The sequence below is a fragment of the Macaca nemestrina genome, chromosome 5, assembly GCF_043159975.1.
Source record: "Macaca nemestrina isolate mMacNem1 chromosome 5, mMacNem.hap1, whole genome shotgun sequence".
Taxonomy (NCBI): domain Eukaryota; kingdom Metazoa; phylum Chordata; class Mammalia; order Primates; family Cercopithecidae; genus Macaca; species Macaca nemestrina.
In genome coordinates this window covers 162138054-162165095 of record NC_092129.1, presented here as the reverse complement: position 1 = coordinate 162165095, position 27042 = coordinate 162138054, and the positions used below count along the sequence as shown (strand labels likewise).

The following is a 27042-nucleotide window of genomic DNA, read 5'->3' as shown; positions in this document are numbered from 1 at the left end:
ACACCTGTAATCCCGGCACTTTGAGAGGCTGAGGCGAGTGGATCACGAGGTCAGGAGTTTAAGACCAGCCTGGCTAACATGGTGAAACCTCATCTCTACTAAAAATACAAAAACTAACTGAGCATGGTGGTGGGCACCTGTAATCCCAACTACTTGGGAAGCTGAGGCAGAAGAATCATTTGAACCGGGAGGCGGAGGTTGCAGTGAGCTGAAATCACGCCATTGCACTCTAGCCTGGGCGACAGGGTGAGACTTTGTCTCAAAAAAGTGGTACACCTGTCTAGGGCACATATGGAGCTTGCAGGACTGGAAGTTGCTCTGGGTGAGTCAGTGAGTGAGTGGTGTGTGACTGTGAAGGCCTAGGACATTACACTACTGTAGACTTTAGAAACACTGAAGCTATACTAAATTTATGTGCCTTTTTTTCAATAATAAATTAACCTTAGCTTACTGTGTTGTTTTTACTTTATAAACTTTTAAATTTTGTGTCTCTTCTGTAGAAACACTTAGCTTAAAACACAAACACATTGTACAGCTATACAACATTTTCTTTCCTTATATCTGTAAGCTTTTTCCATTTCAGATTTTTTTTTTTTTTTTACTTTCTAAACTTTTTTTTTGTTGTGGTTAAAAACTGATACACAAACATATACGTTAGCTTAGGTTTACACAGGTCAGGATCATCAAGACATCACTGGGCAATAGGAATTTTCAGCTCCGTTACAATCTCAAGGGAACATAGGCATATGCCGTCCACGGGCTGAAACGTTGATTGTAAATACAGAATCTTTAGAGTGGTTCTTGGCATATTGTAAGCATTTGAATGTTAACTATTTTTACTACTTATCTGCCTGGGTCCCTGTCAATGAAGTGAACCCTGCTCCTCTCCTTTCCCCTCTGTTCTGTCTCCTTCAGTGGGGTAGGGAGAAATCCTGCCTGCACCAAGTCATTCAGTGGGTGTGTCCTGAAAGAATTCTTTCCATAGCCTTGGAATGCTGTCCTTGGGATTCAGCTGACTTCTCTCAATGGGGACTCATACATCAAGAGATCAGTATTATAATTATCTCAGCTACTGTGAAGCCACTGAAAAGCACTTGCTGAGTCTGGATATAAATTTATTGTGAAATTTAACAAAGGAAAAGTCACCTCCTTCTTTCTCTTTCTTCAACTCAAATTGGATTTTAAAGGTCTTCGGTTAGGATAAATAGATGTCATTTGATCTACCATTAAAGGGGCCTATCCTTCCTGGTTTGGGACATGTAAATACCTTCCTGAAGGACATGAGATGCCTTGGCTATTTACACCCTTTTCTGGGGGCAAGTATGCTCTCGTTCTTTGCTTTGATAATTAAAAATAAAATAAAACAGCTAGAAAATAAAGTATAAAAAATTGTGGTGAGCCATAATTTTGATAATCAGGAACTTCTCACTCAGTTGATAAAGGGGTCAACCAATCTTCACTGTGTGTTTATCATAATTTATTACCCATGATGGTTTATCTCTATAAATATGGTTCATCTGTGATATTTAAAATAATTTTATGCAGATGTAGGTTACTTTTTGCATATGAACTACAAAAGATGGTGAACTTTTTCTGTTAAAGAAGAAATTCAGGAGATAGTTTTAGGGGACTTAGTAGAGAGGCTGCTAAACCCTATTTTATGATTTTTTAAAAATAAAAATTTGAATGTAGTTTTATAAAATATGTTTAAAGCAGAATATTTTGGTTCTGTTTCTAATTAGCTATATGATCCTGTGCGAGTTAATTAACAGATCTGGTTCTTTTTGTAAAAGAAGTGCGCTAGTTTTCCAATGTCTAGGATTTCTTCCAATGATAAAGTTCAGTGATTATATAAAATAAAAAGACTAATCAATTGAAGCTACACAGTGTTTTTTAACCCTCTGTGTGTATAATAGTCACTTGAAAGCCTTTTAAAAAAAGTTATTTAGAAAATTTCATGTGCTTAAGCTCTGTCTACCAATATTGTGATTTAGTCAGTTTAGGGCTTGGCCTTGGGAAGTGTGTGTGTTTTTGTTTTTGTTTGTTTTGTTTTGTTTTTGAGACGGAGTTTTGCTCTGTGACCCAGGCTGGAGTGCAGTGGCACGATCTGTGCTCACTGCAACCTCTGCCTCGCAGGTTCAAGTGATTCTCCTGTCTCAGCCTCCCGAGTAGCTGGAACTGCAGGCGCCCACCACCACGCCTGGCTAATTGTTGTAGTTTTAGTACAGACGGTGTTTCACCATATTGGCCAGGCTGGCCTCGAACTCCTGACCTAGTGATCCACCCACCTTGGCCTCCCAAAGTGCTGGGATTACAGGTGTGAGCCACTGCGCCCGGTGGGGAAGTGTGTTTTTAAATGAAAGTTCCTCAGAGACTCTTGTGATGTACAGTAAGAATTGAGAGTGACTAATTTGCTGTCAGTGATTCTTAAATGGAGAGAACAGTATGAGTCCCAGAGCATTTAGGAAAGCTCTGGGATTTTTCCAGAGAAAACTGTGCATGTACACAAATTTTGAAACTGTAACTTAAAAGATGTTCATGCCCTCCTATAATTAACAAATCTTGGGTTAAGAGTCTCTGATCCAGGAATCCCTTCCAGGATTCTGTTTTTATGAACTTCTACTAATCAAATTTATTATGTCAAGTAGGATAGGATTGTAATGGCCACTATGACCATTGATGTGCCTGGTAGAAAATTCCATTGAGAGCCATAGACACAGACATTTATGTTGAAACTAGGAAATAATGGAAATAGGGGATTTTTTTTTTTTTTTTTGGACTTTGGCCTTGTTTACTGAGATTTGACCTTTCCGATAGGTTTCTTGACATCTTTGGAATGCAAAGTTGGGGATACTAATATTTGCCATCAGGTAATATTTATTTAGTGATGTGAGAACCCAGGGATTAGTTGACTATAACTGTGATTATTAACAGGAAAATGCGACCAGAAATAATGGCACCTTTGTTATCACTGTGATTCTTTTTTTTTTTTTTTTTTCCAATGGCCCTGAAGGAAAAGTGATATTTGTTATGAAATCAGGCAGGGAATTTACAAATGATAGTGAGTTAGAGAGGCTGCATTCTTTCTAGTATCTCACTCTACTAGTCACAGTATCTTTCTCCCATGCAAAGATAAAAACACTTCATTTGGGCCATAAATTCACTCTGTCTTCTATCACCAGGGCCCTAGAATCCTTGAACAATCTTGACCTCTTCCTATTCTTCTTTTATTGAAAGGATGCTTATTATGTGGTGATAGCTTTAGGAGGGCAAAGGAAAAACAGCAAATATAGCAGTACAATTTCCTAAGAAAGGAAGCTTCTGTGGCCTTTTGGAGGGCAGAAATGCATACTTTTTGTTTGTTTGTTTGTTTGTTTTAAGACGGAGTCTCGCTCTGTTGTCCAGGCTGGAGTGCAGTGGCGTGATCTCGGCTCACTGCAAGCTCCGCCTCCCGGGTTCAAAGGATTCTCCTGTCTCAGCCTTTCTAGTAGCTGGGACTGCAAGGCGCCTGCCACCATGCCTGGCTAATGTTTTGTATTTTTAGTAGAGACGGGGTTTCACCGTGTTAGCCAGGATGGTCTCGATCTCCTGACCTCGTGATCCGCCCGTCTCGGCCTCCCAAAGTGCTGGAATTACAGGCATGAGCCACCGCACCCAGCCAGAAATGCATACTTTTTATTGCAGTGGTGTTGTGGTGGTAATGATGGTGATGGTGATGGTGATGTTGGCAGTGATGGTGGTGGTGACGGAGGTGATGGCAGTGGTGATGATGAATGGCAGTAGTGATGATGGTGATGGTGATTTTCCTCCCTCCACCCAACAACTTATACAAGAGCTTTGTGGATAGACATAGGTATTAATTGGTTTGGCCAAGAGTAAGCATTAAAAGCAAATATTCCCAATTCCCCAATTTTTCAATGTTAGATTCTAATGGATTTCTTCTGTTTGCAGTTGATTATCCTTGCCTTGATTGCAACTCAATGTTCTGGCAGAGTAAAGTCATTACTGGCCTCAATTTTCATAGCCTGGCAGGGTTGGAGACTGCAGTGATAGAAATGGAGTGGCTAAAAAGAATTTAACTTTTTGTATTTTGAAAGTGCTTAGATGATATTTTATGGAACCCTCTCAGCTATAGAATACTTGACAGACCGGATATTTCCATGTATATACACAGCCTAGCTTTTGAAATACCAGAATTGAATATACAAATTACTGTCTCACTATCCACAGTGGAAAATGTTCTTGTCACTATCCACGGTGGAATGTGTAGGTTGGGAGCAAGTCTGGTGATTGGTTTAGGGGCGGGTCCAGTGGGCTGGGTGCTGCTTGTCTTCAGTCCCAAGCTTCCTGTTGTACTGTATTTGACCTGAAACTAGCTGCTGATATGACATCATCTTGGGTGTTGCTGGCACATTTTTTTTTTTTTCTTTTCTCAGTAGATGTACACTAAATTATTTCTCCTTTTCAAAACGTAATATAGACTGGGTGTACGGTGGCTCATGCCTGTAATCCTAGCCCTCTGGGAGGCTGACTCTGGAAGATTGCTTGAGCTCAGGAGTTTGAGACCAGCCTGGGCAATATGGTCAAACCCTGCCTCTACAAAAAAAATAAAAAATAAAAAAGTCAGATGTGGTGGCACATACCTATAGTCTCAGCTACTAGGAAGCTGAGGTAGAAGGATCTCTTGAGCCTGCTGTGAGCCGTGATTATGCCACTGCAGTCCAGCCTGGGCCACAGAGCAAGACCCTGTCTCAAATCCCCCCTGCCCCCCCCCCCCAAAAAAAAAACAGACGAAGTTTTTTTTGGCTTGCTTTGCATACCCTATAGGTATGTCTGGCTCTTTCTGATGGATGAGGTATTGTCCTCCTATTTTCCTCCTTCCAAAGAAGCATCTGTTGACATAATATGCTTTTCAATCATCTTTATTATAGAGCAGTCTGAGAAACCTTTAGGGCAAAGTCAGGAAAGCCCCCGCTTCCAGAGCAACTTTTCAGCCCCTGAAAGACAGGCCTAACCAGACAGCAGCAGTTCATGTTTCTATATTTGTAGAGATTTCGCTAGTGATAATCAAAGACCTCACAGAAGAGTGAAACATTTTATTTAGAATTGTATGTTAGGTGAAGTGAGCAACTCTCCAGGTGTCGTTTTCCATCCACCAACGTCAGTCCTGACATGCCAGTGGTATAGTGCGGGAGCTCTTTGCTTAATGCAGAAATGAAGTCAAAAAGCTCAGGTGAGCCTCAGCTCTTTGCAGCTCTCAGACCCTGTTTTTTTCCCCCATTTCCTGACTCCTCAGTATCTTTTACAACACTCTGCTATGAGAGGTTTCTGCTAAGAAGGCTACTACTTTTCATTTTATTGATTAATTGAGACGGAATCTTGCTCTGTTGCCTGGGCTGGAGTGCAGTGGTGCCTTCTTAGCTCACTGCAACCTCTGCCTCCTGGGTTCAAGCGATTCTCCTGCCTCAGTCTCCCAAGTAGCTGGGATTACAGGTGCCTACCACCACGCCTGGGTAATTGTTGTACTTTTAGTAGAGATGGGATTTCACCGTGTTGGCCAGGCTGGTCTTGAACTCCTGACCTCAAGTGGTCTGCCTGCCTCAGTACTTTACTTTTCTTTTTTTATTTTTTGAGAAAGAGTTTCACTCTGTTGCCTAGGCTGGAGGGCAGTGGTGCAATCTCAGTAACTGCAATCTCCGCCTCCCGGGTTCAAGCAATTCTCCCTGCCTCAGCCTTCTGAGTAGCTGGAGTTAGAAGCACTTGCCACCATGCCCGGCTAATTTTTGTATTTTTAGCAGAGACAGGGTTTCATCATGTTGGCCAGGCGGGTCTTGAACTCCTGACCTCAGATGATCCACCCGCCTTGGCCTCCCAAAGTGCTGTAATTATAGGCGTGAGCCACCATGCCTGGTCTGGTACTTTTCATTTTAGATGCTTGGTAGCATTGGTTTTTCTGGATTCTGGCAGTGGTCAAATACTTTTCTAGAGCCCTGACTAGATGCCTGTCATACATTATTTTGTCTGCTGAGCAGCTAAAATTTGGTGGAATCCTCCTGTACTTCCCCGTTCTTCACCTCAATCCTCCTGCCAGGAGTTTTACACACTTAAAACTTATACAATTGGATATCCAACTCTAATCCAAAGAGAGGAAACTATTTGCTTGGATCTTGTAATTCCTACCGTCTTTGCTAGTTCTAACTCTTCCATTGCCTTCTCAGAGATATCAAAAAGCAATAGAATTTGTCCTTGCCATATTTACCTTTTAACTAATTTACTGTATTTTACCTTTGCACCACCTACTCTAAGACTTGGTAGCCTATTTGTGGCATGCAGATATATTCACAGAAAAACACAGGGGAAGGAGGAGGATGTGAGTGGGAAACAGGAGAGAATTGCTTGTGGGTTTCATGATAACTTCACCTGAGAAGAGCCTGCTGTCCTTGGGCTCTGTTTTTTCAGTTGTTGGAATCCTTTTCAGGCTGGAGCGGGCAGGAGGCAGGCCTGTTTCTCATCCTCCCTTCCAGAAGTGAGGTTAAACGTTGATGGCAGAGCATTGCGTAATTATTGGCTTTCATGATGATCACTTTAGAACTGTTGTGGACAAACTTTTTGAAATAAGGGAAACTACATATAGTTAAACTTTAAGCCAATTTCCAATCAGTGCTCCTTGCCAATGAAACATTTCTTATAAGATGACAAGAATGATAAGAATATGTTTTCTCTGTTTGATTTCTTTATCCCCAGGAACTTCAACAACTCTTATAAATCACTGATTCCTATACCTTTACCTTAAGTCTTTTTGGTCTCCTAAAATCCATGTTGCTGTTTCCAAAATTTAGTACTGCTTTAAGTCTCCATCTAGCTGCCTAGGAGGTATATCACATTAAACATGAACGTGTTCAAAGAGAATCTATTATTTTTACCCAACTTTTTAATCTTGTCTTCCCTGCCTTTAAAGTGTTGTCTAAGTGGGAGGATGGGATCTACCCTTGACTCTTCCTCACAGCTGATTGGATCACAGAGTCTTTTAAATCTAAATATCCCTAGAATTTGTCTTTCCTATTTCTATGGCTATTGTTTTAAGGTTCAGTCCCTTTTTATTACTTGCTAGAGAACTGCAACAGATGCTGCCAATAGGCAAGATTTTTTTCTTTTTGAGACGGAATCTTGCTCTGTCACTCAGGCTGGAGTGCAGTGGTGCGATTTCAGCTCACTGCAACATCTGCCTCCCAGATTCAAGTGATTCTCGTGCCTCAGCCTCCCGAGTAGCTGGGATAACAGGCACATGCCACCATGCCTGGCTAATTTTTGTATTTTTAGTAAAGATGGGGTTTCACCATGTTGGCCAGGCTAGTCTTGAGCTCCTGACCTCAAGTGATCCACCTGCCTTGGCCTCCCAAGGTGCTGAGATTACAGGCATGAGCCACTGTGCCCGGCCTAGACAGGAGTTTTGAAGAAATTTCTGATTACATCTTTCCCCTGCCTCAAATCCTCCAGGATGTCTTAAGACCCTTCCTAAACTGTCTTTTCTAAGCCCTTCTCTCATTTTATCTCTCCTCATTCTGTTTAAGGTACCCTAGTTCTATTGTTAAGAAATCATGCTGTTTGATTCCGTATGAATGGATTCATCCTTCTCTTGGCTCCTCCTCTTGTCACACTCCCTCCCGGACACTGTCCTTCTCACTCAGAAGCCTAGCTCAAAGTCTTCTTTGTGAAGCATTTGTCAATATACTTCTGTCTGTGGCCCCTTTGTTATAGCAAATATCATATTAGATTGTAATTGTTGTTTATATGTCTGTCTTCCCCACTGAACTGGGTATTTCTCAAGAGCAATGACTGTGTAATGTCTGGCACCTGATAGACAGTCAATATTTGTTGAATGAATGAATGTCAGTTGAGGATAGAGGCTATGGGTGTTACACACTTTTTTTTGTTGTTGTTAATGCAGATCATGGTGACAATGCATACTTTATGTATATTAATAATGCTCTCACAATTTAGTTTTTAGCATATTTTCCTTTTACCTTTAAAATAACTACATTGTTACCTGTTGGAGATGAGAGTGGAATTTTAAATTAGAAAATTCAGAAACACTGATATAATACACACCTAAAACATTAAAATAAACCATAACCAACCTCTCTTTTGTCGGATACATTTAAAAGAATATCTCAATCCTGACCTATGCCCTTATTAAGTCAACTCTTATATTTCTTGAGATTAGAATGTCACCTGTATGTCTCAAGTGTCTAAAAGTTGTTCATGTCTCAGAAACGGAGAGTCTTTTAATCATAGAATGTCTAAACTTATCTAAGGGTAAGAGGAAGCTAGACAAACTGGATTGGATGAAGGCATGTCGAATCTCAGTATTGAATTAATTAGGTTTTATAGCATTGAATTCTTAAATGAATATTGCTGTTTGTATTAGTTCGTTTTTACACTGCTATAAAGATACTATCTGAGACTGGGTAATTTATAAAGAGAAGACATTTAATTGACTCACAGTTCTGCATGGCTGTGGAGGCCTCAGGAAACGCAGTCGTGGTGGAAGGGGAAGGGGAAGCAAGACACAAGTTACATGGTGGCAGGAGAGAGATATATATCTATAGCACACATATATACAGATACATATACACATATGCACACATGTACATATATATACGTAGAGAGAGCGAGAGAGAGCATATGAGTGTATGAGGAAGTGCCACACTTAAAAGCTATCAGCTTTTGTGAGAACTCACTCACTATCACAAAAACAGCATTGGGGAAACCGTCCCCCTACCCTCGTGATCCAATTACCTCCCACCACGTCCCTCCCTGGACATGGGGTGGGTGGGATTACAATTCAAGATGAGATTTGGATGAGGACACAGAGCCAAACCATATCACTGTTATTAACAAATTGCAAGATGATTAACAGAAAAACAGGGGAAAGGGACCCTATTAAAAACTGTAGTTTTTAAGTGACTTATGAACAACTAGTTAAGGAATAGTCCTTTATTTAGTATGAGATTGCAGTTGTAGAATATGGTTCAAAGGGTTCCTTAATGCCCACACCAATATTGGCAGCACCACAGTGGGCACAAACTCAGCCTAGCTTCTTATTTCCAAATGACTTCAGCAATTCCACAGACTTAACTCTCTCCTGGTTTTTAATATACAACAGACTTAATTACATATAATTTTCACAATTTCAGATATAACACATATAAATGAAACTACTTTAGAAGTTTACCTATTGATTTTCAATTTCTAAATATTTGGAGATTTTCCTATTATTGACTTCTAATTTAATTGAATTATAACCTGAGAACATGCATTGTATGATCACAGTCTTTTAAAATTAGTTGAGGTGTTTATTTATTTTTTTTCAAATGACTCACCCTATGATTTCTCTTGGTGTATGTTCCATTTACTTTTGAAAAGGATATGAATTTTGCTGGTGGTGTTGGGTGGAATGTTCAACTAGATTCAATTGGTTAACATGACATTCAGTGCTTGGCTATCCTTGTTGGTCTTCTGTTAACTAGTTCTGTCTCTTACTGAGAATAGTGTTGAAGCCTACGATTATAACTGCAGATTTATCTATTCTTTTGTTTTTTTTTGAGTCGGAGTCTCACTCTGGCACCCAGGCTGGAGTGCAGTGGTGTGATCTCAGCTCGCTGCAACCACTGCCTCCCAGGTTCAGGTGATTCTTGTGCCTCAGACTCTCAAGTAGCTGGAATTACAGACATGTGCCACTATGCTCGGCTAATTTTTTTGTATTTTAGTAGAGATGATGATTCACCATGTTGGCCAGGTTTGTCTCAAACTCCTGACCTCAGGTGATCCACCTGCTTTGGCCTCCCAAAGTGCTGGGATTATAGGTGTGAACCACTGCACCCTGTCAGATTTATCTATTATTAAAAAAAAAATTTTAAATCAGTTCTGTTTGATGTATTTTAAGCTCTGTTGTTAGGTGCATATACATACATAATTGTTGTATCTTCTTGGTGAATCATTTATTTTATTATTATGTTGTATCTCTTTGTTTTTTGTTTGAGACGGAGTCCTGCTCTGTTACCCAGGCTGGAGTGCAGTGGCATGCATCTCAGCTCACTGCAACCTCCACCTCCTTGGTTCAAGCTATTCTCTTGCCTCAGCCTCCTGAGTAGCTGGAATTACAGGTGCCCACCACCATGCCTGGCTAATCTTTTTGTATTTTTAGTAGAGATGGAGTTTCGCCATGTTGGCCAGGCTAGTCTTGAACTCCTGACCTCAGGCGATCCGCCCACCTTGGCCTCTCAAAGTGCTGGGATTACAGACATGAGCCACTGCGCCTGGCCTGTTGTATCTCTTTTTAACTCTGGTAACTTGCTTTGTCCTGAAGTCTACTTTTTTCTGATAATAATATAGCCACTCACTCCAGTTTTCTTTTTCACTCTTTAAAATTTTTTTTTTTTTTTTTTTTTTTTAAATTTTGGGATAATTGTAGATTCACATGCAATTGTAAGAGTGATACAAAGAGATTCTTTTTTGGCGGGGGGCGGGGGGAGGTGGTTGGAGTTTTGCTCATGTTGTCCAGGCTGGAGTGCTGTGGCACGAGCTTGACTCATTGTAACCTCCACCTCCTGGGTTCAAGTGATTCTCCTGCCTCAGCCTCCTGAGTAGCTGGGATTACAGGCACATGCCAGCAAGGCCAGCTAATTTGTTTTGTATTTTTAGTAGAGATGGGGTTTCATCATGTTGGCCAGGCTGGTCTGGAACTCCTGACCTCAGGTGACCCACCTGCCTTGGCCTCCCAAAGTGCAGGGATTACAGGCATGAACAACCGTACCCGGCCAAGATTCTGTGAACTTTTTACCTAATTTCCCCAATGGTAACATCTTACAAAATAGAGTATAATATCACAACCAAGAAATTAACATTGATATAACTCATGGATATTATTCAGATTTCCTCAGTTTTACATACACCATGTGTGTGTGTATGTATTTAAATGTGATTTTATCACATATGTAGTTTTGTGTATCTAAAACTAAGGTCAAAATACAGCACAATTCTGTTACCACAGGTATCTCTCACGTTGCCCTTTTGTAACCACAGTCATTCCCCTGCCCCTAGTCCCTGCCCTCTAGCAACCACTATTCTGTTCTTCAATTGTATGATTTTGCCATTTCAGGAATGTTATATAAATGGAGTTACACAGCATGTAACTTGTTGGGATTGGCCTTTTTTCACTCAGTATAATTCCATAGTGATTGATCCAACTTGTTATGTATATCATTAGTAGTTTTAGTTTTATTGCTGAGTAGTATCCCAATGTTTAGTTTTTTTGTTTTTTTTTGTTTTTTTGTTTTTTTTGAGATGGAGTCTTGCTCTGTCACCCAGGCTAGAGTGCAGTGGCCCGATCTCAGCTCGCTGCAAGCTCTGCCTCCCGGGTTCACTTAATTCTCCTACCTCAGCCTCCCCAGTAGCTGGGACTACAGGCACCCGCCACCATGCCTGGCTAATTTTTTTGTACTTTTAGTAGAGACGGGGTTTCACCATGTTAGTCAGGATGGTCTCGATCTCCTGACCTCATGATCTGCCTGCCTCGGCCTCCCAAAGTGTTGGGATTACAGGCATGAGCCACTATGCCCAGCCGGCCCCAATGTTTAGTTTTAAAGGGAACTTCCAGAATGTTTTCCAGTGGCTATATCATTTTATTTTAATTTTGCTAAATTAAATTAATTAATTAATTTATTTTTTGAGACGGAGTTTTGCTCTATCACCTAGGCTGGAGTGCATTGGCGTGATCTCGGCTCACTGCAAGCTCCACCTCCCGGGTTTGTGCCATTCTCCTGCCTCAGCCTCCCGAGTACCTGGGACTACAGGAGCCTGCCACCGCACCTGGCTAATTTTTTTGCATTTTTAGTAGAGATGGGGTTTCACCGTGTTAGCCGGGATAGGATGGTCTCGATCTCCTGACCTTGTGATCCACCCACCTCGGCCTCCCAAAGTGCTGGGATTACAGGCATGAGCCACTGCGCCCAGCCAGCTGTATCATTTTATATTCCACCAGCAGTGTACAAGCAATATAGTTTCTCTGCAGTTTTACCAGAATTAGGTTTTGTCACTCTTAGGTGTTAACCATCTTGATAGGTATGTTGTAACATCTCATTGTGGTGTAATTTGCATTTCTTTGATGGCTAATTATGTTGAAAATTTTTGCTGGCAGGGTGGCTCATGCCTTTAATCCCAGCACTATGGGAGGCTGAGGCAGGCGGATCACGAGGTTGGGAGTTCGAGACCAGCCTGGCCAACATAGTGAAACCCCGTCTCTACTAAAAATACAAAAAATTAGCCGGACATGGTGGCGGGCACCTGTAATCCTAGCTACCTGGGAGGCTGAGGCAGGAGAATTGCTTGAACCCGGGAGGCAGAGGTTGCAGTGAGCCGAGATCATGCCATTGCACTGCAGCCCGGGCAACAGTGCTTGACTCTATCTCAAAAAAAAAAATTTTTTTTTTGCTTGTACTTACTTGCCATTTGCATATAGTGAAATGTCTGTTCATTTCTTTTGCCTTTTTTCTAATATTGTTTGCTTTTCTAGATTTCTAGTTTTTGTTTGCATTATACTTTTTCGTATTTTAACCTCCCTATATAAATATATTTGAAGTCAGTTTCATATAAATAGACTATATTGAGTCATACTTTTTAGTCCAATATGACAATCTCTGACTTTTAATTGTATTTTAGACCATGTGCATTTATTGTAATTATTGATAAATTTGGATTTAGATCCACCATTTCATTATTTCTTTTTTCTTTGTTTTTTTGTTTTTTTTGTTTTGAGACGGTATCGTCTTGTCACCCAGGCTGACAGTGCGGTAGCATGATCAGGGCTTTCTGCAGCCTTGACCTCCTGGGCTCGAGCAATCCTTCTAACTCAGCCTTCCGAGTAGCTGGAACTACAGGCGTGTACCACTATACTTGGCTAACTTTTAATCTTTTGTAGAGATGGAGTCTCCTTATTTGTCCTGGCTGGTCTCAAGCTCCTGGCTTAAGTGGCCTCCCAAAGTATTGAGATTATAGACGTGAGCCATCACATCTGGCTTGTTTCTCTTTTTGGTTGTTGTGTTCTTTTTTTACTTCTGACTTTTTTTTTTTTTTAATTTAATTTGAGCATTTTTAGTATGGCCTGTTATTTTATGATGATTTTAATGATATCTCGTTGTATAGCTTTTTTAGTGATTGCTCCATGGATTACAAAATACATATTTAACGTTTTAACATCTACTTATAGTTAGTATGTTATTACTTTCTTGGGGATGTAGTACCCTTACCATCTTGTAAGTTCCTTTCCAGTTTATTACTTTCTTGGGGATGTAGTACCCTTACCATTTTGTAAGTTCTTTTACATCTTTATTGTCTATATGTAACACCTGCATGCATTGAAAATCTCATTAGGTACTTTTTGCTTTTGACCATCAAACACAATGTAAAGAGTTAAAGAGAAGAGTAATATATTTTATTCAGATACTCATCATTTCTGTCACTCTTCCTTTGTTCCTGTTACTCATGTTTCCTTCTATTGTCATTTTCCTTCTGTCTGAAGAACTTCCTTTAGTAATTATTTTAGAGCAGGTTTGCTGACTATTCAGTGTGAAAGTTTCCCTTAATCCACAAATGCCTTTGTTTTATCTTTATTCCTGATAGATGCTTTCACTGGATAAAAAATCTGGGATGACAGTTCATTACTTTATTTTATTATTATTATTATTAATATTTTGAGACGGGATCTTGCTCTGTCACCCAGGCTGGAGTGCAGTGGCGCCATCTCAGCTCACTGCAAGCTCCGCCTCTCGGGTTCACACCATTCTCCTGCCTCAGCCTCCCGAGCAGCTGGGACTACAGGCACCCGCCACCATGCCCCGCTAATTTTTTTGTATTTTTAGTGGAGGCGGAGTTTCACCTTGTTAGCCAGGATGGTCTCTATCTCCTGACTTCATGATCTGCCTGCCACAGCCTCCCAAAGTGCTGGGATTAGAGGCATGAGTCACCGCGCCCGGCCAACGGTTCATTATTTTAGATTGACAAGTATTTACTTTAAAAGATGACAGTTCTTTAAAAATTTTTTGCTCCTTCCTTCTGGTCTTGATAGTTTATGTAAAAGATCCATAATCATTGTAATCATTGTTTTCTGATCAATGATACATTGATGTAAAGTATCATTTTACTCTGCTTTGAAGATCATTTTCTGTCTTTAGTTTTTTAAAAAATTGTGGTAATTTTACCATTTTAACCATTTTACAATGTGCAACTCAGTGACATTAATTACATTCACAATGTTGTGTAACTATCAGCATTCTCTGGTTTTAGAATTTTTTCATCACCCAAAACAGAATGTACTTAGTTTTTAGCAGTTTATCTTAGTATGAATTTCTTTGAATTTACCTTATTTAGGTTTTGCATAGATTCTTGAAACTTTAGGTTTATCTTTCGTAAATCCTGACACATTTTCCACTCTTACTTCTTTTTTTTTTTTTAAGACAGAGTTTCGCCCTGTCACCCAGGCTGGAGTGCAGTGGTGCAATCTCGACCCACTTCAGCCTCTGCCTCCCGAGTTCAAGCAATTCTCCTGCCTCAGCTTCCCAAGTAGCTGGGATTACAGGCATGCACCACCACGCCCAGCTAATTTTGTGGGTTTTTCTTTTTCTTTTTCTTTTTTTTGGAGACGGAGTCTTGCTCTGTCGCCCAGGCTGGAGTGCCGTGGCGTGATCTCGGCTCACTGCAACCTCCGCCTCCTGGGTTCAAGCAATTCCGCCTCAGCCTCTCAAGTAGCTGGGATTACATGCATGTGCCACTATGCCCAACTAATTTTTGTATTTTTCATGGAGATGGATTTTTCACCACGCTGGCCAGGCTGGTCTCGAACTCCTGACCTTGTGATCTGCCCACCTCAGCCTCAAAGTGCTGGGATTACAGGTGTTAGCCATTGTGCCTGGCCTAATTTTGTGTTTTAGTAGAGACGGAGTTTCACCATATTGGCCAGACTGGTCTCGAACTCCTGACCTTAGGTGCTTCACCCACCTCAGCCTCCCAGAGTGCTGGGAATGTAGGTGTGAGCCACTGCACCTGGCCTCTTACTTCTTTAAACATAATTCTAGCACACATTATTGCCCATCTCCTTCAGGGACTTCAATGACCTGAATGTTAGACCTTCTGTTATTCAGTCACATATTTCTAAAACTCTACTCATATAATTCTTAACCTGTTTCTTTCTGTTATTCAGAGTAGGTAATGTCTATTGATTTATCTTCACATCCAGTGACCTTTTCCCCTCTCATCTCCACTCTGCTTTTGAGTTCATCCAATGAATTTTAAATTTTGATTTTCATTTCCAGTTCTAAGATTTTCATTCATTTCTTTTTAGTATTTTCTATTTCATTGCTAAGACTTTATTTTAACATTTGTTTCAAGAGTGTTTATGATTGCTCATTCAAACATTTAAAAAAGTGCTCTATCATATAGTAGCTGCCTTAAAGTCTTTTTCACATTTTTTTTTTTTTTTTTTTTTTTGAGATGGAGTTTTGTTCTTGTTGCCCAGGCTGGAGTGCAATGGCGCTATCTCGGCTCACCACAACCTCCGCCTCCCAGGTTTAAGCAATTCTCCTGCCTCAGCCTCCCGAGTAGCTGGGATTACAGTCATGCACCACCATGCCCAGTTAATTTTGTATTTTTAGTAGAGACGGGGTTTCTCCATGTTGAGGCTGGTCTCAAACTCCTGACCTCAGGTGATCCGCCTGCCTCGGCCTCCCAAAGTGCTGGGATTATAGGTGTGAGCCCCCGCACCTGGCCCTTTTTCACATAAATTCAGCATCTATATTATGTTGCATTGATATGTGTATCTTTTTCTGTGTGAGTTGAAATTCTCATGGTTGTTGGTATGAGTCGAAATTCTCATGGTTGTTGGTATGTTGAGTAATTTTGGAATCTCTCCTAGATATTTTGATGATTATGTTATGAGTCTCTGGGTTGTGTTCAATCCCATGGAATTTTTTTTTTTTTTTTTTTCCTAAGCGGGCAATTAATCTGGTTAGGTTCAGGCTCCAAGTTCCATCCTAACTTCAGGGGGTTCCTTCAGTAGTATCAGTTTACTTTTCAAAGTCCTTGAAGTATTCTTCGGTTCTAGTCTGTGAATGTGCCACCTAGTGGTCAGTCTGTGACCTGTGCAGTGGGTCTATCTGTTAGCTTCTGTTCTCTGAGTCTTTGGTATGCTAATTACAATCGATGCAAACGTTGAAGGGTTGGTGATGACCCCTGGAATTCATGAGCAACTTTATGGTGTCACTTTCCTGAGCTACTCCTTCTCTGTACTCTCCTTGGAACTTTTTAGCTCCTTAGGCCTCCCCCTTTCAGTCTTTTAGGATCTACTGTGCACTTCCTCATTTGGGACTTTCTTTGGGCGCAAGCAACAGAAGGATGGTGAAAGTTAAAAAAGAAACAGAGGGTGGCCTAATCACACCTCCAGTAAATGGAGAGAAAGGTTCTCCTCCCTCAGTTTTCCTTCTTGCTGACCCCTTTACTGGTCATTGCCCTCACTGTCCTGGAATTGCCTGGGAGCAACCTCATGAATGATAGACACAAAAGGGCAGAAACACCAAAGAACAAAGTCAAGGATTTCACACCATCCGTGAGTGTTGGGAGCCATCTTGTTTGTCTATGAGCCATAACTAGAGGGCTTCTGGAGCATTCTGCTTCACTGCAACAGTGCTCATTTCTAGGTTTCCAGCTCGATTAAGTTCAGGCCAGAGGCTACTAGGAGAAAATAAATGGTAAACCTACTAGTTTGATTGCAACTCTGATTCCAGTGGTCTTCCATGATTTCCCTGACGCTATTAACTTTCTAGAAGTTTTTCCAGTAGCTGCTTTATATCTGTTCAGGTTGTATGCTTCTGTTCAATGGGAGAAATGAGTGAAATATGTTTATGCCATTTCACCCAGAACCAGAAGTCTGACCTAATCCATATTGATTTTGTACTTAGGAGGTGGCCGCTTTTCCTTTCCACGTTAAAGCAGTCGTGTATGTAAATTGTGGGGACTGTAGTCCCTTCGACATTGTACATGAGTCCTACGTGGCTTTAGGTAGTCTGAATTATCATGTAATATAATTAGGTTATATATATATGGAATTATGATGGGAATCTAGGTAAGGAGATAAAAAAATTAAGATAGCATATGAGGCCAGGTAAGGTGGCTCATGCCTGTAATCCCAGCACTGTGGGAGACCACAAAGCAAGAGGGTTGCTTGAGTCCAGGAATTTGAGACCAGCCTGGGCAACATAGTGAGATACTGTCTCTACAAAAAAAATACAAAACTTAGCCTGGCGTGGTGGTGCACGCCTGTAGCCCCAGTCCCAGCGCTACTCTGGAGGCCAAGATGGGAAGATGCAGTGGGCCATGATTACACCACTGTATTACAGCCTTGGTGAAAGAGGGAGACCTTGTCTTAAAAAAAAAAAAGAAAAGAAAAAGAAGGCATGCAATATATATGTATAGATATGCATACACACATACTGATAGTTTTGATAAGCTTAATTAATAACAGGCTAAGCCTCTAGTGATTATATTATTGTCCTCAAGGAGCATCCCTCTACTTAATATGTCATTACTATTCTAAAGGATAAACATATCTAATTCAAGAGAATATTAATCTTTGTCAAATGTTTGATATAAACACTTTAATTTTCCTATATCATCATTCTCCATATTTTCGGCAATTAAGAGGGAAAACTCATAATGATGGTCAAACAATAGCTTTAAAAAGTTGGTGGTAGAGTTAGAAGACTGTGGTTTGTACGGTAGGATTTAGCCTTTTTCCAAAAGAGACCAGAAGAAGAGATTCTGCCATTTCCTGACTGAGTCATGGGTCACTCAAAGAAACTGAACCTATTTATCTATTAATATTTCAAACAGGGTGGGAGTCAATACAGGGAATTAGGTTGCAACTGTTAAAAGGACTAGAGGAGCAAATGAGTGGTGGAGGTGGTGGTGTTTCCTAGACCAGTAACTGCAGGAAACTGTTACTTCTAATGCCAGAGGATGTCTTCGTCACCCCACCACGGTCCACTCAGTCTCTATAGGAGACCAGTGCCTGGAGCTTGTGTTACAAGACTCTGTACAAATCTGCTGCTGCTATTGCTGCCAGAGTCAAAGACAAATGGATTCTGCCATCTTCCAGTTTCATGCAAGTGCCTTTCATTGAAAGAATCTAAATTTAGAACCTTGCTGGCCAAGAAATCTGAGAAATATAGTTTCCAGACTTAAAAGTCCTGTGATAGTATTAGGTCTAAGGATGGGTCTAATTAACATAAGTGTTCATTGATATCTTTGTATTTGGTTTATATAATATTGTGTGCTGTCTGATAGATAAGACTCTAAGCTGCTTGAAGGTAGGAATAGGTCTCATATACTTTTATAATCCCACAAAGCGTAGCACAGGGCCTTATGCTTGTGTAGTTTTCTTCTATATAATTTTTTCATATAATTGTAACCCAAACACTAAGCATGCCTTCGAATTAAAGATTGATCATCTTTACTGCTGGTCAGTTCCAGAGCCATCAGTTAAAGAATCTGGGGCCTTCTTCTCATTAGTCCCTGAAACAAAAGCCAAGGAAATTTAAGACTGTATTCCATAGGATTCCTGAGCTACGTCATCAGTATATCACATTTTTCTACTTTTTAAAGAATAATATTAGATTCCTTACAAGATGAGGACTTTGGAGGCATAAGTATATGCAGATAGGTCAATTAATAGTTGCCCAAATGAGGCCGGGCACGGTGACTCACGCCCGTAATCCCAGCACATTGAGAGGCTGAGGTGGGCGGATCATGAGGTCAGGAGTTCGAGACCAGCCTGGCCAGTATGATGACACCCCATCTCTACTAAAAATACAAAAATTAGCTGTGTGTGGTGGCGTGTGCCTATAGTCACAGCTACTCTGGAGGCTGAGGCAGAAGAATCACTTGAACCCGGGAGGTGGAGGTTGCAGTGAGCTGAGATCACGCCACTGCACTCCAGCCTGGGTGACAGAGTGAGACTCTGTCTCGAAAAAAAAAAAAGATGCCCAAGCGATTTCACACCTACTGTTTAGAGAACTGTTTTGTGGTGGTGTGGTGCATTCTCTGCTTGGTGAAACAGAGGAGAAATGTCTGACTTACCCTCCCAGATGTAGTGGAAAAAAAACAATATTCTGTAATATTAAGTAATAATAACTTCTTGTTTTTTCTAGTCTAAAAAATGATGAATTAAAAATTTTTTTTTTTTTTTTTTATTTTTGAGACAGAGTTTTGGTCTTGTTGCCCAGGCTGGAGTTCAATGGTGCAATCTCAGCTCACTGCAACCTCTGCCTCCTGGTTTCAAGGGATTCTCCTGTTAAGAGAAGAAGAAGAAAAAAAAAAAGTCACATAAAACCCAGTTACTTGAATACTGTACTGAATGATTTTGGCATATTTCCAGCTAACTCACTTTCAGTCATTCTTTGTCTTTTTTTTTTTTTTTTTTTTTAATTTTTAATTTTTGAGACGGAGTTTTGCTGTGTTGCCCAGGCTGGAGTGCAATGGCGCGATCTCAGCTCACTGCAACCTCTGCTTCCCAGGTTCAAGTTATTCTCCTGCCTCAGCCTCCCAAGTAGCTGAGATTACTGTCGTCCACCACCATGCCTAGCTAATTTTTGTATTTTTACTAGAGATGGGGTTTCACTATATTGGCCAGGCTGGTCTGGAACTCCTGACCTCAGGTTATCCACTGCCTCAGCCTACCAAAGTGCTGGGATTACAGGCGTGAGCCACTGTGCCCCACCTGTTCTTTATCTTTTATTAGTGTTTTTACATAGATCGTTGGATCATGAGTATACTTTTTCTTTTTCTTTTTTTTTTGAGATGGAGGTTTTGCTCTGTTGCCCAGTCTGCAGTGCAATGGCGTGATCTCGGCTCACTGCAACCTCCGCCTCCTGGGTTCTAGCAATTTCCTGCCTCAGCCTCCTGAGTAGCCGTGATTACAAGTGCCTGCCACCATGCCGGGCTAATTTTTCTATTTTTAGTAGAGATGGAATTTCACCATGTTGGCCAGGCTGGTCTCGATCTCCTGACCTCGTGATCCGCCCACCTTGGCCTCCCAAAGTTCTGGAATTACAGGTGTGAGCCACCACGCCTGGCCCGATTTATTTTTCTTTATATTTAAAATAATTTTTTAAATTAAAGTATAACACACGTGGAAAGTATACAAATCATATGTATACAGCTCAGCTCAATGAATATTTATAAATTCTTTCACACAGGCAGAATTTGATTAATTGCCAGCACCTCGGAAACTATTGTCATGCCTTCTCTTGGATTAATTTTGCCAAATTTATAACTTTATATAAATGAAATATTACTCTATATATGTTTTTGAGTTGGGCGGTTTATTTTCCACTCAACATCATGTTTGAAAGGTTCAAATATGTTACTATCACTATTTTGTTATTTCAATATACTTTATCCACCCTACCATTTTTTTTTTGTTTGTTTGTTTTGAGACTGAGTTTTGCTTATATAGCTCAGGCTGGAGTGCAATGGCATAATCTCCGCTCACTGCAACCTCCACCTTCTGGTTTCAAGCGATTCTCCTGCCTCAGCCTCCTGAGTAGCTGAGATTACAGGCGCCCGCCATCACACCTGGCTAATTATTGTATTTTCAGTAGAGACGGGGTTTCACCATCTCTAGGTGGTTCGAGACCAGGCCAGTCTGGTCTCGAACTCCTGACCTCAGGTGATCCACCGGCTTTGGCCTCCCAAAGTGCTGGGATCATAGGCATGAGCCACCACGCCCTGCCCATGCATTCGGTTTTAATAGGAATTGCCAAACAGATCTTGAAACTAGTTGTACATTTTTATACTACTACTAAAATTATATGAAATTGGGTCTCGCTCTGTGACCCAGGCTGAAGTGCAGGGGTGTGATCATATCTCACTGCAGCCTCAACCTCAAGCGATCCTCTCACTTTAGCCTTCGGAGTAGCTAGGACTACCGGCATACACCACCACGCCTGGCTAATTTTTAAAATTTTTGTAGAGAGATGGGGTCTTGCTATGTTGCCTAGGCTGGCCTTGAACTCTTGACCTCAACCATTACTACTCCCTCGGCCTCCCAGAGTGCTGGGGTTATAGGCATGAGCCACTGTGTGGCCTCATCATAATTTTAATTTGCATTTCCTTCTAATGACTAATGAAGTTGACAACCTTTTCTTACACTTAGTAGATGTTTGGATATCCTCTTTTCTTACATTTATTTATTTTTTATGGGCAGATAATAGATGTACATATTTTCAAGGTAAATGTGATAATTTGATACATTCATATAATCAAATCAGGGTGGATATCATCCTTATGAAGGACTTATTCAAGTTTGTTACCCATTTTTACATTGGATTATGTTTTTCTTCTTGGCATCTAAGAGTTCTTTTTTTTTTTTTTTTGAGATGGAGTCTTGCTCTGTCACCCAGGCTGGAGTGCAGTGGTGCGATCTTGGCTCACTGCAAGCTCCGCCTCCCAGGTTCTCACCATTCTCCTGCCTCAGTCTCCCCAGCAGCTGGGACTACAGGCACCCACCACCACGCCCGGTAATTTTTTTGTATTTTTAGTAGTGACGGAGTTTCTCTGTGTCACCCAGGATGGTCTCGAACTCCTGACCTCGTGATCCGTCCACCTCAGCCTCCCAAAGTGCTGGGATTACAGGCGTGAGCCACTGCGCCCGGCCGGCATCTAAGAGTTCTTTGTATACTTTGGAAATGAGCCCTTTGAGGGTTATGTGAGTTACAAATATCTTTGCCCACTCTCTGCTTTGTCTTTTTGCTCTCATAATGGCGGCTTTCATGAACAGAAGATATTAATATTCATTTAGTTAAATTCATCTTTTCAATTATGATTTATGTCATTTGTGTTCTGATCAAGAAGTTGTTTTTTTTTTCCTAATCGCCAAATTATGGAGACATTCTCCTACATTGTTTTCTGGAAGTTGTATTGCTTTGTGTTTCACGTGTAGATCTAGATTCCACCCAGAATTAACTTTTATTTATGCTGTGAGGTAAAGGGCCACTTTTCTTTTATTTCCAAATTGATATGGAAATTAAATCAGCCATTTGCTGAAAATACCATCTTTTCCCAAATGCCCTGTAGGGCTGCCTTCACCTAAAGCCAAGTTCTTATGTATGTGGGCTCCTTTTTAACATCTTAAGGTAGAGCACAGATCCCTGTTTCTGAGTGGCTTCTCCAGAGGCTGGGTATCTCCATCACCTCTGCTCCCCTCTGACTGGGCTCCACACCCTGCTTGTCTTTGCAGTCTTTTATTTATTGCATGATTTTAGTTGGAACACCAGTAGGTACCTCTCGGACCAAAAAAATGTGCAGTGTTACCACCTCTACCTGATTCTTTGTGAATTAGGCATGTGAGTTATGTCTCCCTATGTCAAAAATGACTAACATGATGGGCTTCCTCAGCATTTCCAAAAAGCTTGCATGCTGGGATTTTCTTTTCATTATTCGCTGTGCATATATTGACTCACAAATAATTTCAAGCCTTCTTTTTAGCTGTTAGTTCTTTCTTCCTCCTCCTAAACTTTCATCAGAGCTGTGCAAAAATAGAAAGATGGATTAATTTAGTATGATTTTGTCTTCCCGTTCCCTCTTTTTACTGTTTGTTTGGGACAGGGAGTTCACAATCAATAAAATCATCAAAAGTGAAAGAACTGGTGAGTAAAAGGAGCAGAAGATTTGACTAATCCACAAAGTAACTAACCTCTTCTTAAATCATCTGGAGCGGGATTTGAGAGTGGATTTTGAGTGCTAAGGGGGGTTTATTTTAGGAAATTGACTTTAAAATATCCATTTTCCCTTGCTATATTTGTATCATCTAATTTTGCTTTTGGAATCCTTCAGATGGCCTCTCTCACCAGCAAGCATTAGTGTTTCCTTTCTTCTCATATCCTGAGATGAACTTGCAGAAAACAAAGCTTCATCAAAAAACCGTCTTGAGTCTACTGCATTTAAAAAATAATTAGGAACAATAAAAACAAAGAAGGATAAACATTGCACATAATACTTCAACAGGAAGCATTAACATCTTTTAACTCTGCACTAGTCAGCATGTGTGCATGCATATTTTTGCTAAAGGTTAACTAAATTGTTTAGTCATTTCTAATGGGTGGACATCCGTCTGCTGTTCCCAGCTGATTAATGTGCTAGATTTCTGGAGAGAATGACTTTAATTACTTATGATGAACTGAGAGTGGCTAATATTGTGAAAGAAAATTGCTATACGAAGTTCTTGACAACCCAGGGAGTTAACAAATATCAATCTATACAAGAAAAAAGAGCTCTTGATTCTCTGAAATGCAGTGGAACTTAGTTCTATAACTACTATTGGTATAACACTAGCAATTTACAAAGCCATTTTTCCTTTTATTTTCTTCCAAACCATGCAGCAAATGTTATGAAGACAGGAATATTATGTTTTAAAAAGAAGAAAGCAGAGGCTCAGGGATTTCAAGGACTTGGGCCCAAAGGCATTCAACTAGAAAGCTGGTAATAATAACAGCAACAGTTTACTGAGTCTTAGTGTTTCTGAGAACTTTTCTAAGTACTTTACACATATTAAATTTTTAAATCTTCACATTAGTCCTGTGAGGAAGGTACTACTGTTATGTCTGTATTACCTATGGGGATCCTGACGCACAAAGAAGCCAAGTAATATATTTAAGATTCTAGGCCAGGCGCGGTGGCTCAAGCCTGTAATCCCAGCACTTTGGGAGGCCGAGACGGGTGGATCACGAGGTCAGAAGATCGAGACCATCCTGGCTAACACGGTGAAACCCCGTCTCTACCAAAAAATACAAAAAAAACTAGCTGGGCGAGGTGGCGGGCGCCTGTACTCCCAGCTACTCGGGAGGCTGAGGCAGGAGAATGGCCTAAACCCGGGAGGCGGAGCTTGCAGTGAGCCGAGATCCGGCCAGTGCACTCCAGCCTGGGCAACAGAGCCAGAGTCCATCTCAAAAAAAAGAAGATTCTAGTAAGTGCAGAGCCCGGATGCACGCAGTGCCCGGGCTCTGCCACCATGCAGTGCTGATCAGGGCTTACACCGTTTTTTTTTGTTGTTGTTGTTGTTGTTTTGAGACAGAGTTTCGCTCATGTTGCCCAGGCTGGAGTATAATGGCATGATCTTGGCAAACCGCTACCTCTGCCTCTTGGGTTCAAGTGGTTCTCCTGCCTCAGCCTCCTGAGTAGCTGGGATTACAGGCATGTGCCACCACGCCTGGCTAATTTTGTATTTTTAGTAGAGATGAGGTTTCTCCATGCTGGTCAGGCTGGTCTCAAACTCCCGACCTCAGGTGATCCACCTGCCTCAGCCTCCCAAAGTGCTGGGATTACAGGCATGAGCCACCACGCCCAGCCCTTCCACCCATGTTTTTGGCTTCAGGTGTGGGACTCTTGCTGCTTTTCAACGGTGCCACACAATAATATAGCTCATGAGGATGTCTGTGGATTGAGGTAGCCTATGCTTTAGTTATGGGTCCTCAATTGCTGTGTTTCTGCTCAGTGAGTAACAGTGGTAGGGATTGAAAGTTTCCTTGAGTTAATATGAATTCAAATCTAGTTCTATTTCCCCGCCTTGCCTTTGTTTCCACTCTACCAGTGCAGTATTGTTTTTTGTTGTTGTTTTGTTTTCTTTTGAGATGGAGTCTCACTCTGTCACCCAGGCTGGAATGTGGTGCTCAATCTTGGCTCACTGCAACCTCCGCCTCCAGGCTTCAAGCAATTCTCCTGCCTGTAGCGCCTGCCACCAGGCCCAGCTAATTTTTGTGTTTTTAGTAGAGATGGGGTTTCACCATGTTGGCCAGGCTGGTTTTGACTTCCTGACCTTGTGATCCGCCTGCCTCGCCTGCCAAAGTGCTGGGATTACAGGTGTGAGCCATCGCACCTGGCCTTTTTTTTTTTTTTTTTTTGCGACAGAGTCTCACTTAGTTGCCAGGCTGGAATGCAATGGCGCGATCTCCGCTCACTGCAACCTCCACTTCCCAGGTTCAAGTGATTCTCATGCCTCAGCCTCCTGCGTAACTAGGATTACAGGTGCCCACCACCATGCCCAGCTAATTTTTGTAGTTTTAGTAGAGACAGGGTTTCACAATCTTGGCCAGGCTGGTCTTGAATGCCTCACCTTGTGATCCACCTGCCTCAGCCTCCCAAAGTGCTGGGATTACAGGCATGAGCCAATGTGCCTGATGTCTTCCTGATTATAAAAAGGACTTTAGCATGCCTTAACTCTCCATTAAACAACCTCCTCATCTTGTTTTTGTTGCATGGAATTTTAATGACCCACCTACCTCCTTTTTTTTTTTGAAACAGGGTCTTGCTCTGTCACCTAGGCTAGAATGCACTGGCACAATCATGGCTCACTCAGCCTTGACCTCCTGAGCTCAGGTGATCCTCCCACCTCAGCCTCTCAAGTAGCTGGGACTACAGGTGCGTGCCTCCACACCCAGCTAATTTTTGTATTTTATGTAAAGACAGGGTCTTGCCATGTTGGCCGTGCTGGTCTCAAAATACTGGGCTCAAGCAGTCTGCCCACCTCAGCCTCTAAGTGCTGGAATTATAGGCATAAGCCACTGTACTCAGCCAACTTTCCCCTTTTTAACATAAAAAATTGGTTATTAATTTTTAAATCAATCAAATGACATCTGGTATTTTACTGATTTATTTGCTTCTTGTTTCTTATATCCCTTAACTGTTCCTTGGCTTTACCTTTTAGTTTACTGAAATACATCCTTTAATATTTGCTTTTGTTTCCAGTTTACCATCATTTTTCTTATGTCTTTTCTTACTTTTTCCTGGAAGAAAAATTATAAAATGGTTATATAATATTTGATATGTATGAAGGTACACAAATACACACACATGAACATACACCTACAAACTATAGGTATGTTATGAACTATAATAGTAAGTGAATCACCATAGACATTTCCAATAGAGTTCACTCTACATGTATAAAAACCTCCTGCTTCCTTCCCAGAGGTAACCACTAGTCTGAATATAGTGTTTCTCATTCTTTTGCCTTCAAAAACATACATACTAGGTTTTCAAAAATGGGTTTCAATGGGTTTTTAAAATAACTGTAATAGGTTTAAGATTTGCTTATGTTTAACTTCATAAAAAATACTGTCACCTTGTGACTTGCCCTTTATTCAAAATCATGTTTCTAAGACTTAGTGTTACCTGTAGCAGCAGTTTTTCTACTACAGCTATGGATAATATTACATCATTTGCATATACTACAACATATTTACTGATTCTCTCATAAGTAGACTTTTGGTGGTTTAGATTTTTCCTATCAGTAGCAGTGCCATTGTGAACACTCTTGTTTGTGTATGCCAACTGATGTGCTTCAAGAGTTTCTCTAAGGCATGCACCCTGGAGTGAAACTGCTTGGTGTAAATTATACCCACAGGCCCATCAGGTATCAAACTCCAGGCACCATTGGCTCAAGCTCTGGATTCCAGCAACCTGTGGCTTAGCTCGTCCTGCCAGATGGCCTTTGTGGTCTGTTTCTGGTCCACGATGAGGTTTATAATTTTTGATTCTTGGGATTTCCCTTCTACCCTTTGCAATAGGTTTGGAACAGTAGGGTATGCCACTTGTGAACTCAAGGCATATTCATGATATGAAGTCACCATCATTTACTTCTTCAAATATTTAGTGGTCGGAACGGAGGCCATTTCTGGAATTACAAGGTTGAATTCTTTATACGATGAAGTAGCTAGATTTTTTACAACTTGGTTTGTGTGTAAGGAAGCAGGTTCTTTTCCCTGAGTGTAATGCATATCAGCATTTTTCAGTGAGGGTGATTTTATTTCACCCAGGGGACATTTGTCAATGTCTAGAGACAGTTTTGGTTGTCATGAATGGGGTAGGTGAAGGTAAAACTAGCATCTAGTGGGTAGAGGCTATATATATAGCTAAACATTCTACAGAACAATGAATAGG

General features: G+C 41.0%; 1 protein-coding gene across 38 annotated transcripts in view; it reads left to right on the top strand.

The window, feature by feature from the left end:
* The window catches only part of LOC112426759 (uncharacterized), a 551288-nt gene that overhangs the window by 257124 nt on the left and 267122 nt on the right, over positions 1-27042 (top strand). The window contains exon 7 of one of the 38 annotated variants that reach the window (XM_071097552.1): positions 916-12799. The exons of the other annotated variants lie outside the window; for them this stretch is intronic. The gene's annotated coding sequence lies outside the window, so the exon portion shown is untranslated. Of the gene's footprint in view, positions 1-915; positions 12800-27042 lie in introns of those variants that run through there. 38 annotated transcript variants of the gene reach the window in all.